Source organism: Xiphias gladius, chromosome 16, assembly GCF_016859285.1.
Source record: "Xiphias gladius isolate SHS-SW01 ecotype Sanya breed wild chromosome 16, ASM1685928v1, whole genome shotgun sequence".
Lineage (NCBI taxonomy): Eukaryota > Metazoa > Chordata > Actinopteri > Istiophoriformes > Xiphiidae > Xiphias > Xiphias gladius.
The window spans coordinates 28,733,003-28,750,020 of record NC_053415.1 but is presented as its reverse complement, the minus strand read 5'-3'; the positions used below and the strand labels follow the sequence as shown (position 1 = coordinate 28,750,020).

The window sequence follows — 17,018 nt, the reverse complement described above, 5'->3', positions numbered from 1 at the left end:
TCATCATCACTTTATTCAGTACCGTATGACCCCGTAACTCTCTTAGCTGTTCGTGGGTCTGTACATTAGTCCATGCTTTCTTCACGTTGCTGCGTATGTCTCCGTCTCTGTACGTTACACCGACTCTGAACCTTCCCCTCGACTCCGTCGCTTCGTACGTTACGCTGTGTCTCGGCAACGCAACGTTTCGCCGTGTCACTGCTCAAACAGCTGCTTGGCTCTGAACGTCCTGTTTAAACGGAGGACCTGAAGATATTGGCCTAATATACTTGAAGGTGTACGTGAGGGATTTCGATCAGCATTTAGCATCTGTTACCCTTCGCCGTCGGTCAGCACTTAACCACTGTCTACCTACAACGTGCCGGGCTGATTGAATCATCTACCAACAGGCCTTTGTTCACTTCTCGAAACCAAGAAAAGCACAAAATCCAAACTAGTCGCTTTCCTCAAAGTATTGGTCAGTACCGGCGTCTCTTTCCATGAGGAACTCTGTTCCGCGGAGCGTCCGGACAGAGGCTTCCTACCAGACAGCATCCAACATTTGAATTTAGCTGCCGACGGCATCGATCCTCTCCTCGCGTTGGCACCGGTCAAAGGTTATTCATCGCGTCTCGTCGATGACATCAGAAAACATCATCAGTAAGAGACATGCCGACTGCAGCTCGGCTGAACAGCCTCTGTACAGATACCGAATGTCTCCCGTTTCAGTGCCGGCAGAGCTGCTGTGGTTTTTTTGTGGGTCGAGCTTTGGGTATTCTGAGATCCAGGTTCGACCACCGCCCGTGCCCCCCGTCCCCCTCCGGCACCACCTCGCCGCAGATCGAGCAGCGGGGCATCCGGAGACTTCTAAAAGTGTTGTGGGTCGAGGTTTAACACACAGAGTCTGGCAGGGAAGAGAAACCAGAGAGGATCTGGCAGCAGAGACCAGGATCCAGAGCGGAGTCCTGGAGGACGGCTGTGGTGAGGTGTCGGTAGGTCGAGGTGAACCATGCATTTATCTCTGTTTAGAACAATGCGGGCGAGATCCCTGCCTTCCTCGAAAAGGCCTCTGCAGGAAGGTGTTGCAGTAAGAACTGGATCTGGAGGCTGCGAGGAGGGAGCATGGCTGAGGCTTGGCTGGGGGACAGGCTGCAGACCGGGGGGGGTTCTGCGCCACTGTGGATTGAGTCCTGGAACAGGATTGAAGGACTGCGGCGCAGGGCAGCGCTCCAAGCTGTCAGCGGGCTCTTGACGGAGCGCTCTGAGGTGGATGGGGGCCCTCGCGGGGCCTCTCAGCACATAATTGCATCCAAAAGGTGTTGTCAGCGCGCCAGACTCGCTGCGGCCGCGAAGCGCTGCGACTCTGCAGAGCTGCGCCGATGTTATCTCCGGCTTACACGTCAGAAAACACAAAGCCGAAACACGAGCTGTAAATTTTCTGCCCTCGCACCGTTACGCCGCTGATGTGACACACACCCAGTACACGACTTCTTCACTCTGCTACATTTTCTACAACACGCACGAATAATGAACTCAAATGTGCAGCGGGGGAAGAGAGCACCGGGAACCGATACCTCTGCAAAAATACTCCGTTACACGTATTTAAAATCCTTAAAGAAGCGTTTTCCTTATGTAACTATTAAAATTAAAGGTATTAATTTAGCAGAAAATTGGCTCCTGTGAGTGATGTGATAAATTACATTATTAAGTAGGCAATTAGATAGTTTAGTCCACCGGTCCCCAACCTGGGGGTCGGGCCCCTCCAAAGTGTCGGCAGCTAAATCTGAGGGGTCGTCAGATGATTCATGGGAGAGGGAAGAAGAAAAAACACAGCTCTGATTCACTGAACTGTTTTCAGTTTCTAGACTTTTCTCTGAATTTTGGTTTTTATTACTCAAGTTATTTAAATGAAACCATCTGCAGAGTGTCGAGGACAAAAGTGTTTGGTGGAGCTGCTAACAACTCAAAGCCATCTGAAACCAGACTGACACTCAGCAGAGCGCAGACCTCTCACAATGTTAACGAAAGTGATTAAAAAAAAGTCCTGGATCTGGACCGTAATGTAATGGGTCCGGCCCAGGCCCAGGTCCCATCCCTCCACCAAGCTCGGTGCAGATCGGTTCAGTAGTTGTTGCGTAGTCCTGCTGACAAACACTGATGAAATCAGAACCTCCTTGGTGGAGGTGACAAGACAAGGAGACACAGCTACACGCCGATTTTAACTCAGTCTTACACATTTTTAGAATTAAAAGAAAAAAATGAAAGAATTAACACACATTTATATGAATAAGAAGAAATTTTAAAAAAAGTAATTCAATTTTTATTTATTCTAATTCAAGCTCAACCCTGTTTCCTAGAAATGACGAGTATATGCTACTAATTTGGAAACGTGATTTCTGACAGGATTATGCTCTTGTGCTTTTTTCCTCTTGTGCAGTTTCCTGCGGGAAGAAGCTCAAGGAAGGAAGATGAGGACGTTGACATGAGAGTCGGGTACAGAGTGAGTCTAGATCAGACGACACGAAGTGCTTCACGAGAGAAAACCCAGACCCACAGACTGAGGGTCCAGCCTGAGTTCAACTTGTGTCAGGTGGCGTTAAGCCCGATACAGAACCGATGACCATCGGGCTTGTTGTTCTGCTTTAGCTCTGACTTTTTGGTGATTTTCTAACATGTGGACATAATAAGAAGTTTTGTTTAAGGAAGTTTGATTTCATTAGTAACTTTGCCGTCCTATCCAATCATGCAGTTGCCAGGAATCGCTTCATGTAGCATTCTCCCATTCGTTCTCGTTATGACTGAATTGCCTTGTGTGCTTCTGTGGTTTTTTAAAATTTTTTTAATTTTAAATGCGAGATAGGAAATCTCCAGTGTTAAATATAGTTTTTAGTCATAAATGTGAGAGATGCTGCTTAAATGACCTTCTCTAACCAGCAGATGCGTAGAAGGCTGGTTGTACTCTGTCCTATTTAGCGGATAAAGCTTTGAAGGAACATTTTTAGTTAACATTTATGAACATCTTTGTCTTGCTTTTAACCCTCAGACCTGCAGTAAATGATCTATTTTGTTGGCTTTCATTTGCCTCTGTGTCTCAGAGGGTTTTTGCTAATAAGGTCAGGATCAGGACGGATCCGTCACCTTCGAGGACTCGGCTCCTAAACGGTTAATAGCGTGTGATGGCCGACATCTTGGCCTGCCATATGTCATTATTACACTGTGGACCGAGAGCGAGCGTGCCATGCATATTCCTCCAGCTCATTACTGAGCCTCCGTCCTGACGATCATCCACACCGACACAATCATTATGAATAATTATCATCTCAGCTCACTTTGAGCTCAGAAGTCACATTTTACTTTAAATATGCCTCCGATCCATAATGTCAGTATGAATGTGCAGTAAGCTGTGAGGACACGAAAGTGTCCGAGAGTGAAAACGGGACTCGTCTCTGTTGTCTTTGCTTCGGTTTATCAAGCGGCTTTTATTGTTTTACTTTCCTTTGTCGACTTTTTCACATACGCTACCTTTGTTGTGCCGATGTAACGTGTACGTACGGGTGAAAACTGACGTAAAAACGCACGTTCGGCCTGCGGAGTTCAGATGTTCGCATTTACGAACGGCTTTTTTTTTAGCCACCTTCATCCATGGAAAAGCAAAGACTTCGTCAGGATGTAAAATCCGCATGAATCCGATTCAGTGTTTCTAGTTTGATGTCATCATCAGGCCTGGGTACCGAACCGTTTCACCAGCATTTTACCATTTATTATCCTGAGCAATAATAAATGGTCAATTTTTTCATCGTTTTATTTTCTGTGCAGAAGATAAATGTAATAATGTTTTGGGCCTTGGAGGCTCTAAATCATAACGTCACTGATTTTAGACTCTTTTAGAAGCGTATTTAAAAGGCTCTCCCGTGACTGCTTACGTTAACATTGGAGAAGTTGGCAGCCCGGGGACCTGGTTTAGACACAGTTGGAGACACTAGAACGTCAGACTGATCCTGGTTTTAATAAACTGTGGAGACTCGGTGTCCTGTCAGTGACTTGTTCTCTGTTAGCTCGGATAGGAAATGGGACAGACTAGCGATCGTTTCTTTTTTAACTTCATTAACCGAACAATAGGTGCATACAACACGTTTAGGATAGAAAAAACCAACCAGCCCTGTGAGTCTTCACCACATCACCAGACCTCTAGCAACACAGTTTCAGGAGGTTTGGTAGAGGCACAGTGAATCCACCTCATCTCACCGGAGGAAATATTGGGACATATCACCGTATTGATTTTTTTTTTTTTTCTACAACCACTTGATCAAATAAAAAAATAAGGCCATCACACGCTATTAACCGTTTAGGAGCCGAGTCCTGATCCTGACGTTATTAGCAAACATGATCAAATATAAAACAAGGTCAAAATGACCCGGAGGCCTGGTTCTCTCAGCAGGTGAGGCTGATGAAGGTCCAACGTGCTCCACAGCATCTGTCTACATGTATGAACAGTACATGTAAGTCTTGCCGGTGTGTGTCAGTGCAGTATAAGTGAAACCTCATCAGGATTTAGACCTGTCTTTGTGTCTGTAATGAACCTTAGCTGCTGCCTGGTCACAGCCCATCACTGCAGCCATCAGCGTTTTAACTCATTGCAACACAACAACCCTCTGAGACACTATTGGCCCACTAATGATCCCAAGACCAGGACTCCATGATTAAAGTCAGCCTGCTGGAAATTCATAGGAGAAAACATCGGCTGACCTCACCTGGCAGCTCATTCATCCACTGCCATGTTGGTGGTAATACAGATGTGGGACTGTATGTTCACATGTCCAGCATCTTGTCTCTTGAGTATCTGGACTGTAGCATCTTCATTATCTTGTCTCCTCAGTATTTGGACTGTAGCGTGTCCAGTATCTTGTCTCCTCAGTATTTCGACTGTAGCGTGTCCAGTATCCGGTCTGTTCAGTATCTCGCTCTTCGGTATCCGGATTGTATTGTGTTCAGTATCAGGACTGATCTGAACTAATGGATCACTGATATCTCTACAGAAGCTGACATGTGCAGCTGAAGATGCCGATGCTGACTAATTAGCATCTCATTTTCCTGGAGGGGGGGGGGGGAATGGGGAGAGAGGACCATGATGGCCCCCCCCCCCCCCTGCCCTAGGGAGGGGTCAGGATCAGGATCATTGACATGATCAGGGGATCAGGGGAGAGGGGGGAGGGAGAGAGGAGGAAGAGGAGGAGGAGGAGGATGAAGCTAATCTGAAAATCTGCTCTGAATTCAGAATCTTCTTCGGCTGGATATGGATCCTGAATCAGCTCTCGGATGGTGGGAGACTCATTAGACGGACGGTGTGTGGGACCTAAATGGAGGAAATGGTAATAATAGACTTTATTAGTGCTTTATATTAAAGAAACTACAGGCACCCGGCGATAGACAGAGAATGAAGAGAAAAACAGGGATAAAATGCCATAATTCATGAAGCATGAGATGGAAAATAAACCCCCCAAAATCAACATCAAGTTAGAAAATAGAATACATAGAAAGCGTAAAATCAAGTAGTGTGAAGCAGAGAACAAAAAAGAGGCCTGCGTCAGGACAGTCCGAGCTGGTCACAGGCTGGAGTGAACAGATAAGTTTCTACCTCTTCTTCTAAAAATACTTAGCGAGCTGTTCTCCCTCAGACCTCTGAGCTTTGGGGCAGAACTGGCAGAGGCTGCGTCCCCGATTTTCTTTCAGCCGTCGCCGAGAACCCGCAATAAACCGGCACCGGATGATCGCAGTGTTCTTGAAGGCAAATAGCTGACGAGGGAGTTACAGCAACGCGGCTCGGTCCTAGCTCGTTAGGGGCTTCGTATGTACGGAGGAGGACCTTAAAGTCCATTCTACGTGTGACAGGAAGCCAGTGCAGAGCAGCTAAACCTGGACTAATGTGTCCTCTCCTCTTGGCACTGGTTCACGGCCGAGCTGCAGAGTTTTGAATGAATCCGCGCAGACTCTGATCCTTCATCTGCCCGTCGGAGGACTGGTTAGGAGGTCCTCCGTCTGTCCTTCCAGGACCTCACCAGGCCGAGGAACATCGGACATTTACTGGACAGAAACAGTTGTCCAGTCAGATCCACGAGGACTCGTAGGAAGCAAACCGCATCGTGTTTACTGATTAACTGAGAATGATTCCCGCCCACACTGCAGCGGGGGATCGTCATGACTCTCATTAGTATTACAACATCATTAGTTTTGCAGGGATCGGGTCTTAGTGATGTATTGAGACCTTTACAGCCAGAAAATCTCTTTTTCAAAATAATTAAAGTCACCGCATCCAGTGGGAAAGTTTTATGAAACTGTGATCTTACATTTTCTTATTTCAGGAACAGAACCTAGAGGTTCCGGATTCACATAGACTCAGGAATAATGAAACACAACAGTCTTCGCTGCTGACAGTGGATTTCTGTTGATTTCTGTTTTTATCTGTGTTGACCAGGAGGCCTGGCTCAGATCAGACCGAGCATGACGCTGATGTCGGGGCCGTGACTTCTACGGATTTATTTTGGTGCGGTGGACGCAATGGTGAATTTTCTCTAGAAAAGACACAACTGCGGTTACAACAGACAGACCAGGACCAGGACCAACCGACTGGGTAATAAAGTGAATGTACACCGAAGCCTCTCACAGTCTGGTCTGATCTGTTCTGGTCTGTACCCTATGATCACATTACTGGTCCTGGTCCTGGTCCAGAGGTCAGAGCAGAGGTTTGTTGGGTGTTTTCTCTGCTGTCGAAGGTCGTCCAGACGTGGAGACAGAAATCTGAAGCCTGTGGATGTTTTGTGGTGAGAGAAGAAATAGAAAGGCTAAGTGAAGGTAGACTTCAGAGTCTGGTTTCCCTCACCACATCGCCACAACGCCAGTACACAACACAGCAACATATTGAAGCCAGACCCCCACAGACCGAGAGAGCCAGTTCCACACCAACCCACAACAAAGACCTGCAGACTTCACAGAATCCTGCATGAACTGGAGCCTCAGCCAGGACTGAAATAAACCCAGCACAGACCAGGACCGTAAAAAAACTACGATCCAGCACTGACTTCATGTGGGTGACTGTCAGAAACAAAAACAGTTTCTGAGCAAACGTCTGATCGCTGATATCGAGGAACTGAGGGTTAAACTTCAGAATAATGTAAAGACACATACCGACGTGAAAACAACCCCCATTCATCAGAAGAGTGACTGTGACTGACAGGTATCCACACGACTAATGACACAGAGCAACAGCCAATCAGAGACGAGGATTTAACCTGCCTCCAACCGGATGTTTCATCGGGCTTCCGTCCTTTCCCTCAGTGAAGCGGTGAAGAGGCTGCACGTACCCCTCCCTCACTACCACCACTGAGCTGCTAGTGAAGGAGGCATGTAACCCCTCCTGCCCCGGTGGAGCTGCTCCAGAGGTCAGACCGGTCGCACCGGTCAGCTTCAGGCGTAACCGCGTGATCGGGGTTTTCCTGCAGAGCCAGTTAGCGAACTCACTTTCAGACGTTCAGAAACCATGAAGTTACGCTTTCAGCAGTTTAGCCGACACCCGGCAGCCGCTTTGATTAACTTTCTGCAACGTACCATTCCCGTAGCAACCATTTAGAGCAATTCACTAACTATTAATAAATAGGTATCGATATCTTAACATATTCTTAAAATACCATTATCTGCACGGTTTCAGGGCTTTAAGGGGCAAAAAGCTTTCAAATCATCCACAGAACAACATGAATGCTAGCCCTTGGTTTATACTTTAAAACTGTCTTAAATTGTCTTGAAAATTCAGCTCCTGATTTTATGCTGTTTGGTCCATTTTATGAAGTTTTTATCCCTTAAAAAGAACTTTACATATTTCAATCCAAAGATGAACCCACCCATTTGGGGCAAATCTGAGTTAAACCCATTAAACGGCTGAATATTGATCAGCAGCTGAAAATATTTGAGCCCTGACCTGAAAAAAAAAAACATCCATTCATCCAAACAACAGATGATCAGACTGATAATTCAGTGATTTGTCAGGGATTTCAAAGCTGATTAATGTCAGTGGCATCAGAATCATATGTTACAGTCTCATGTATGTTCGGATGTCCGCATACCTTTGGCCATGACGTAATCTGATCCCACATCAGCGGTAGGAGCTATGGACCTCTGCTATTCAGGGCAAATAGCCTTGATATCTTCAGTTTTATAATTATCTTCTCTTTTCCTGAGGGTGAAGAGACACTGAGCTGGAAAAATAATAAGTGGGTAAATAAATAAAACGTCACACATGATCCTCATTTACTGTGGTCTGCTGTGCAGTTTAAATCAGGCCGAGGCTGCGTACGCAGCACAAAGAGAACGAAAAGAGAAATAAAGGCAGTAAGAGTAGACCACATCAGTCCACGCCTGGTCCTGGTCTCTGAGGTCCCAGTCTCCCACAGGAGACGTTTCTGAGCTGATTATCTGCACAACAACATTTTGTGGGCAGCGACAGACACGCAAACTCATATTTGTCTTCCACAAATCGACCAAACAAGAATGACAGGAACAGTTTAATGCAGATGGATACTAGTTTCAGGTGCAGAAACTGTTAGCCTAGCTTAGCACAGCGACCGGAAGCAGGGGGAAACCGTTAACCTAGCTTAGCACAGAGACCGGAAGCAGGGGGAAACCGTTAGCTTAGCTTAGCACAGAGACCGGAAGCAGGGGGAAGCCGTTAGCCAAGCTTAGCACAGAGACCGGAAGCAGGGGGAAACCGTTAGCTTAGCTTAGCACAGAGGCGGAAAGCAGAAGGAAACATTTAGCCTAGCTTAGCACAGAGACCGGAAGCAGGGGGAAACCGTTAGCCAAGCTTAGCACAGAGACCGGAAGCAGGGGGAAAACGTTAGCCTAGCTTAGCACAGAGACCGGAAGCAGGGGGAAACCGTTAGCCAAGCTTAGCACAGAGACCGGAAGCAGGGGGAACGTTAGCCTAGCTTAGCACAGAGGCCGGAAGCTCAAGGAAACCTTTAGCCTAGCTTAGCACAGAGACCGGAAGCAGAGGAAACCTTTAGCCTAGCTTAGCACAGAGACCGGACGCAGGGGGAAACCGGTAGCCTAGCTTAGCACAGAGACCGGAAGCAGAAAGAAACCTTTAGCCTAGCTTAGCACAGAGACCGGAAGCAGGGGGAAACCGGTAGCCTAGCTTAGCACAGAGACCGGAAGCAGGGAAACCGGTAGCCTAGCTTAGCACAGAGACCGGAAGCAGAGGAAACCGTTAGCCAAGCTTAGCACAGAGACAGGAAGCAGGGGGAAACCGTTAGCTTAGCTTAGCACAGAGGCGGGAAGCTCAAGGAAACCTTTAGCCTAGCTTAGCACAGAGACCGGAAGCAGGGGGAAACCGTTTGCCAAGCTTAGCACAGAGACCGGAAGCAGGGGGAAAACGTTAGCCTAGCTTAGCACAGAGACCAGAAGCAGGGGGAAACCGTTAGCCAAGCTTAGCACAGAGACCGGAAGCAGGGGGAAACCGTTAGCCTAGCATAGCACAGAGACCGGACGCAGGGGGAAACTTTTAGCCTAGCTTAGCACAGAGACCGGAAGCAGGGGGAAACCGTTTGCCAAGCTTAGCACAGAGACCGGAAGCAGGGGGAAACCGTTTGCCAAGCTTAGCACAGAGACCGGAAGCAGGGGGAAAACGTTAGCCTAGCTTAGCACAGAGACCAGAAGCAGAAGGAAACCTTTAGCCTAGCTTAGCACAGAGACCGGAAGCAGAGGAAACCGTTAGCCTAGCATAGCACAGAGACCGGACGCAGGGGGAAACTTTTAGCCTAGCTTAGCACAGAGACCGGAAGCAGAGGAAACCGTTAGCCAAGCTTAGCACAGAGACCGGAAGCAGAGGAAACCGTTAGCCAAGCTTAGCACAGAGACCGGAAGCAGGGGGAAACCGTTAGCCTAGCTTAACACAGAGACCGGAAGCAGAGGAAACCGTTAGCCTAGCTTAGCACAGAGACCGGAAGCAGAGGAAACCTTTAGCCTAGCTTAGCACAGAGACCGGACGCAGGGGGAAACCGGTAGCCTAGCTTAGCACAGAGACCAGAAGCAGAGGAAACCGTTAGCCTAGCTTAGCACAGAGACCAGAAGCAGAGGAAACCGTTACCCTAGCTTAGCACAGAGACCGGAAGTAGAGGAAACCATTACCCTAGCTTAGCACAGAGACCGGAAGCAGAGGAAACCGTTAGCCTAGCTTAGCACAGAGACCGGACACAGGCGAAACCGTTGGCATAGCTTAGCACAGAGACCGGAAGCAGGGTGAAAACGTTAGCCAAGCTTAGCACAGAGACCGGAAGCAGGGTGAAAACGTTAGCCTAGCTTAGCACAGAGACCAGAAGCAGAGGAAACCGTTACCCTAGCTTAGCACAGAGACCGGAAGTAGAGGAAACCATTACCCTAGCTTAGCACAGAGACCGGAAGCAGAGGAAACCGTTAGCCTAGCTTAGCACAGAGACCGGACACAGGCGAAACCGTTGGCATAGCTTAGCACAGAGACCGGAAGCAGGGTGAAAACGTTTGCCAAGCTTAGCACAGAGACCGGAAGCAGGGTGAAAACGTTAGCCTAGCTTAGCACAGAGACCGGAAGCAGAGGAAACCGTTAGCCTAGCTCCATCAAAAGAGAAAAAAATCCATCTTCCAACAGCCCCAGTTCCATCATTTTTTTTTTTTGCCTTTGGTTTGTAAAACCGTGTCTACTGTATTTAATTGAATGAATTTACTTTTCTTTTTTTAATGCTTGTCAGCAGCCTTGTTATCTACGTGTTAGCATGTTAGCTAGGAACGTAGCCACCAAAAGTGCCCTAAAATCCATCTGTGATGTACTAAAAGTCTGATTTTCTGTCAGAGTCAAGAGTCTCACCAGGAAATATATTTACAGTAAAATGAAATAAAGCAAACAATGTTCATTCAGTTTAACACCCTTTAGAGAAGCACTGATTTCACGCCTCTGTCAGAAGTTAAAACTCGTCCATTATACGTTAAACAGATTAAAACATTAATTTCCCTCCTTCTGCCTGGCTTTCTGCCTGAGAACTCGAGGAAACCGACAGCGAGAAATTAATCCTCTCTGCGGAAATGATATTGTTTTACAGCGTTGCTCCACACGAGTCGACCTGCTGACGTAACCTTAATTCTCTTCTTTCTTCCTCCTCTGAAAGTTTGAATTTGCTGAGGCCACAGTTAACAAGCAGTTAATATCTAAATGGGTCGGCCGTGCCTTTTACGTTGATTAGTTCTTCAATTTTTCCAAAATCACATTTCCTCCTCCTGCTGAGTGAAAACACAGAGCAGTTTTAATTGAGAGGACAGAGACTGAGCAGAATGAAAATCAGCTGTAAACTGGAGAAATAAAGCGACCAGGAGAGCGGGGCAGAAATAAATTGGTTTCTGTTACATCATCACACTCGCTCTGCTCACGCAATTTAGACTTCTTACTTTATTTTCTAGAAACATGATGTGACGCTACGGAAGATCAATCCAGCCGGGAACAGCAAAAAATACATGAAAAGTTTTGGATGCAAAAAAATGAAAATATTCAGGCTTGAGTCACGATCTTGAGTCAAATTATAAGATTTTTTTTTACGAGCAAACATTTTGTGACAGGAAGTCAGGATTATGGGATATTTGTGTCAAAATTCTAAAATGTCAAAATTATGAAATAGCCCTAACCCTAAATTTTTCTTAGGTCAAAAATTGAAGATACTAAATCAGTTTTTTGATCCGTTAAATGTTGAGATGGTAAGAAAACCGTATGTGACACTACGTCAAACTGTTTTAGTTATATAGTGAGTCCGATTTTTCAGATACCGAGTCCCAAGTTACGATGCACAAAGAAAGATTTATTTATTTTTAACTTACTAAAGTTATTAAAAATGGAGAGAGTAAATCACATATTTGAAGATAGTGAGTCAGTATTACTACCTCCTACCCGCAGGTCCAGTGCTAGGCCCCTGGTCCTTCATAACAGGGCCTGTGCCGGGTCTCCACAGAAAACACAGCAGCCTCTGGTCTAATTGGAGGCAGAAGGCCACCACTCCCTCTGCCAAGTCCACCAGTTATCTCTGCACGTTCTCCAACGGGCCAGCCAGTGCTATAGCAAAGAGGCCACTAAACTGTCCGACCCCAAGACCTTCAGCCCCGATCCGCTCCGAACCCCCTCGCAGCCGTGGGACCTCTGACTCCCCCCAAACCCCAGTTCAGTTTCACTGACGAGGCCTTTTCATGAATCATGTAAAGTGTGTCCACCACGGTCTCGAGGTCCACGCCATTTTTAGCCAGCACCAGCACATCATCATAGAGACAACTATAGGACCCCACCCCGTCCTGAACCACATGAAGCCTTAAAGGGGTACCCATGATCCCCCTGTCAAAGAAACAAAAGAGAGAGGTGGAGAAATAAGTGGCAGAGAGAGAGAGAGAAACACAAAAATGAAAGACAATCTTGGGAAAGTCATGAAATATGAAACTAATTTCATCGCGAGTCGTCATCAGTCTGATTGTCAGTTTCCGCACCTGAAACAACCAAACTCCACAGGTCAAAACACCATTTTAACCGAACCGGTTCCAGGTGAAAACGCGGTTCCGGACTCCGAAGCGGAGCTGCTCTGAGAAGCAGCTTGAATCGACTTTCTGTCGTTTATGAATCAAGTTCGGCGTCTTAAGACATATTTAATATTTCCGGGAGCGTCGTGTTGGTGTGAGCCACCTGCCCTGAGAGGAATTTCATCTCGGCTCTGGGACGTGTTCGTGTGTTTTACAGTCTCCACAGCTGCAGCGCTTCGCTCCTCTCAGAGATAATCTGCGATAAAAGCTTCACATGAAGCTGATGATCAGTTCACGGCTGCAGAGAAAGTTTTTCATGAGGAGCAGAGTGACGATGAGGAGGATTTCCACATCTCATCAGACGCTTTCGACACTTCATCGCAGAGTGCGACTCTCCAATCTTAAAGCAGAGGAGATTAAAAGGGGAATTACAACATAATCTTAAATAATCCAAACAGCACGGACACTGGAGTGCAGAGTTATTCTGAGGTCTGACAACACTGTCAATCAACACCCGGATTACAGTTAAAATTAGCACGAAAACTTGCTGTTAATTTGTCCTGGTCGCCTCCCAGAGACGATTAATCTGAGACAGATAACACTGTGATTAAACATATAATGGATTTAATATTTTCAGAGCTGCTGATGGAAGATTCATGTTTCCTCTGAACTGAGGAGAAAAGCAGAGTCTGAAGCCGGTCTGGTTACGTTGTCAGAAGTTTCTTTAATTCTGACAGGAACATACATGTGGAGATTAGAAAATGAAAGTCTTTGTACTAGAATTCGGTGTCTGCAGGGGGTCATTTTAATGTACATCCTTCGGGTACGGTGGCCAAGAGGGGCCAGTTAGGCGTAGGATCAGTAGTTTTAAGAGGAATAGTTGTAGTGTTGTGAGTATTTTGATTGCCGATTTTTTGATTTTTTTTTTTTTTTTTATCCTACAGTTAAGGCCGGAAGTATCTGGACAGATACACATTTATTTTTTTTCTTCAGGTTCCGAGCTTCAGCTCATTTACGGTGAAATAAGACAATGGACACGACAGTAAAGATCCAGGTCTCAGCTTTAATCTGAGCAGGTTTACGTCAGTATATTAGAACTGTGTGGGAGCTGGAGCCTGATTCAAAGTACTTTGGAAACCTGGTTACTAATGTTTCTTGAGCAGCTGGGAGTCGTTTCTATGTCAGCTCATACAGAAAGAGCTCAGACGTGGCTCGGAGTTGACGGAGAGAAGAGTTAATTTAGATCGAGGTAGAGTTGTCTGTCAGTATGAGGAGTGAAGAGGTGGCCGAGTGAAGAAGAGGAAAATGAGGCCCAAATAAAAAATCTATCAGAGGGAGGTCGAAGGTCGTTGGTTTCTAAAAAAGCAGGTGTTCTCAACTATAAAAAGTGGAACAAGCTGTTAGACCGAGGAGCACTGGTCCTGCGGATGAATCATTTGCATGAAGAAAAATCCCCTTTATATCTGCACGTCAAGTGAAGAACGCTCTCCAGGATGTAGGCGGACATGTTTCCATGTCAACGATCATGAGACGACTTCAGGACCAGAACCTCAGATGATTCACCACAAGATGCAAACGCCTGGTAAACCTTAGAAACAGAAAGGCCGGGCTGCAGCTCACAAAAACACACACAAAGAAACCACATTTCATCCTTCAGCAGGACAACGATCCCAAACCTACGGCCAAAACAACCACAGAGCTTTTCAGGGTGAAGAGGTGGAAGATCCACGACTGGCCGAGCGGCAGTCCACTTGGTGGAGACCGGACCAAAGGCAGAGAGACCCCCCAACAACAAGAGCTGAGGCTCTGGGAGAGCATCACCAGACCCTCAGACGTCTGTGGGTCTGAGACTCCGGGCCGTCGCTGACTGCAAAGGATTTTACACTAAATATGACATATGATGATTGTTGTTTGACTTCATGTGTATCTGTCCAATTACTTCTGAAGCCCTAAACTTTGGGCGGTATGTGTTCAAAGGGCTACACCTCCTGCACAGTTCTTCCTTCAGTGCTGTTAACCTGCTCAGATTAAAGCTGAGACTTGGCTTTTATCCTCAGGAAGTGGACGTCTCACTGAATCATATCAACATGTGTTTCGTGTCTATGAGTTCAGATCTGACTCAGTTAGGACTCCGAGGAGGAGGACGAGCTGCAATCGGGCTCTGAGTCTTTTAGTCTAGTTTGCGTGGTAACAATAGCAAATGAAACGATAATAATAATGAGTTCATAGGCTTTGACAGGCTACTTGTGTGGGAATGACCTTTCATTTTACGCACGTTTTCGGAGACTTTCGGTGCATTTTGTCTGTGCTTTTTTTTTTTTTCTCTCCTCAGCAGCAGGAATTTCTTCCTGAAAAAGGATCAAACCGAACCCAAACGTTTCAGGGCTTCATTTCCTCGTCTGAGGAGTTGAAAGTTTTTAGGGTTTGAATTGATTTCTGAGTGAGGGATTAACACTCTGTAGCTGTGGTCTGCTCCAGGCGGCAGGCGGGGGTTAAAAACTGTTTGGAAATGTTGAGAAAACTGCCGGCTGAAGAAAACACACTCTTGTGGTTGTTCTGGAGTGAAGGACTCGGGCTGAAAGCAGGCAGGGTAATCATCCAGGTCACATGTAGGGGTAGAATTGCAGTATTCCTGCAAATTCTGTTCCCATCCAGTTAAGTATCTGCACAGGGAGGAGAGTCTTCCTCATGTATACATATACATATACATACATATGTATATGTTTATGATTTTCATGCTGTACTTGATTATTACTAACATTTTTTTTCTGCTAACAGTACTTCTACTCATGAAAACTTTACTTTATCTATTGGTTTATTCTTTTTCGCTGACATGACCTTTTGATGTTTGTAACAGGTTCGTGCTGTCGACACTTCACCACCGACTTATTTGCTCAGGAAGCAAAGAAGCACATGACAAACTAGAAAAATCTTTATTTTACCAATGAGTTTCAGTTCAAGGCCTTAAGCAGGGTAATTTATGGTTCCCTTTTTTTTTGCTGACGTGAAGTCTTTTGATTCTAACTTTGTACTATTTTTCTTTGCTAATGTCGCTTTTTATGCTAATGTTTGTTGTGTTTCTTGGGCCTAGCTCAGTTCATCTCTCGCCACCTTTTATGAGATTGAGGTCCGAATACAAATTTAGCCCTAAACATTAATTCAACTGGTTTCCAGCAAGTCACCCCCCCCCCCCCCCCTTGCTGGACACACATCCTCCATCAGCAAACCCACCTTTAAACAAGGATTACTTATGTAACTGGAGTTGTACAACCTGTGGATGCCCCTCAGATGGAAATCTAATCATTAAAATGTTCAAACACTCAAACACGTCGGTAAAGACGGCCGGGGTAAAGACGAACTGCGTCTGAATTTTACCTGAAACCACTGGTCGAGCAATAGAAGAAATAATTGGCAACTATTTTAATAACTGATTAATTTTGTCACTGTCTTTTTATTCTTCAAACAAAAACACCAAAACCTCTCCGGTTCCGTCTTCTCAAATGTAAAGATTTTCTGTTTTCTCTGTCTTCTATCTCAGCGAACTGAGTATCTTTGGGTTTTGGACACTCGGTTGACGGAACAGGACATTTGAAGACGTCACACTGGGCTCTGCGAAGTTGTGAGTGGCACGTTTTCGTAACTTTTTCAAGTTTTACATTCTGAAGAATTGTTGGAAAAATGAATGGGCAGCTTAACGAATAATGACAGTAATTGTGAGGTGCAGCTGTAGTTTGAAGGGCCCGTGTTCGAGCTGAAACAGGGTGCTTAACTGAGGCCGCGGTCTTTAACTTAGACTGACCCAACCGTGACCGTCCCATCACATAACCAACCATGACATCAATGAAGGTCAGGTAACACTAACACTCAGAACAGGTATGTTGTCATTGGCAGCGTGGTCCTATGTGTCCTGTGTAATGTCACCTGATGAGTGGTCATTGATGTATCTCCTGTCAGCTGTGAGTCTGAACATTGTAAACATTTAAGACACTGTGCTCAGACCAACTCTCATTCCCTGACCTTCCTTTCTGCTGTTTTTTCTGTTTGCTTTAGTTGTAATCCAGTTTTTGTGTCTTTGACCTGTCGCTAAATGTTGTTGCTGTACTACAGACGTGAATTTTCAAACGCTTACTTTAAAGAAGTCACGTTTCCATCCGGCTGCTGTTTTGCCTGGATCAGTGGATCGGTTCAGAGCGGGGTATCAGTCGTCACATCTGTCTGTTAAAAACACCACGTGAGCAACTGAACAACAGATATCTGAACAGTGATCAGTTTCTGGGAGGTTGCTGACGGTCGCAGAGGAGGATGAGAGTATTTACTCAGCTGCTGTTCTTCCTCCCGTCTCCTCGCTATCATCATCTTCCCCTCCGTTGTAGCTTTAATCTGAATGGGCTGCGTTCCTGTCCTCGCTTGTTTGTCACATATCAGTAACAGCAGCGACTGACTCAATGGAGCTCTCACCTTCCACAAAC

At 46.0% G+C, this 17,018-nt stretch overlaps 1 protein-coding gene across 5 annotated transcripts in view; it reads left to right on the top strand.

Moving 5' to 3' along the window:
• gtdc1 (glycosyltransferase-like domain containing 1) overlaps positions 1-17,018 on the top strand; it is a 102,253-nt gene that overhangs the window by 73,656 nt on the left and 11,579 nt on the right. For 2 of the 5 annotated variants that reach the window (XR_005709074.1, XR_005709072.1), the window contains exons 12-13: positions 2,417-2,569; positions 16,088-16,168. The gene's annotated coding sequence lies outside the window, so the exon portion shown is untranslated. Of the gene's footprint in view, positions 1-2,416; positions 2,570-5,254; positions 5,349-6,451; positions 6,608-16,087; positions 16,169-17,018 lie in introns of all 5 variants that reach the window. The other 3 variants (XR_005709073.1, XR_005709070.1, XR_005709071.1) reach the window with 3 other exon arrangements.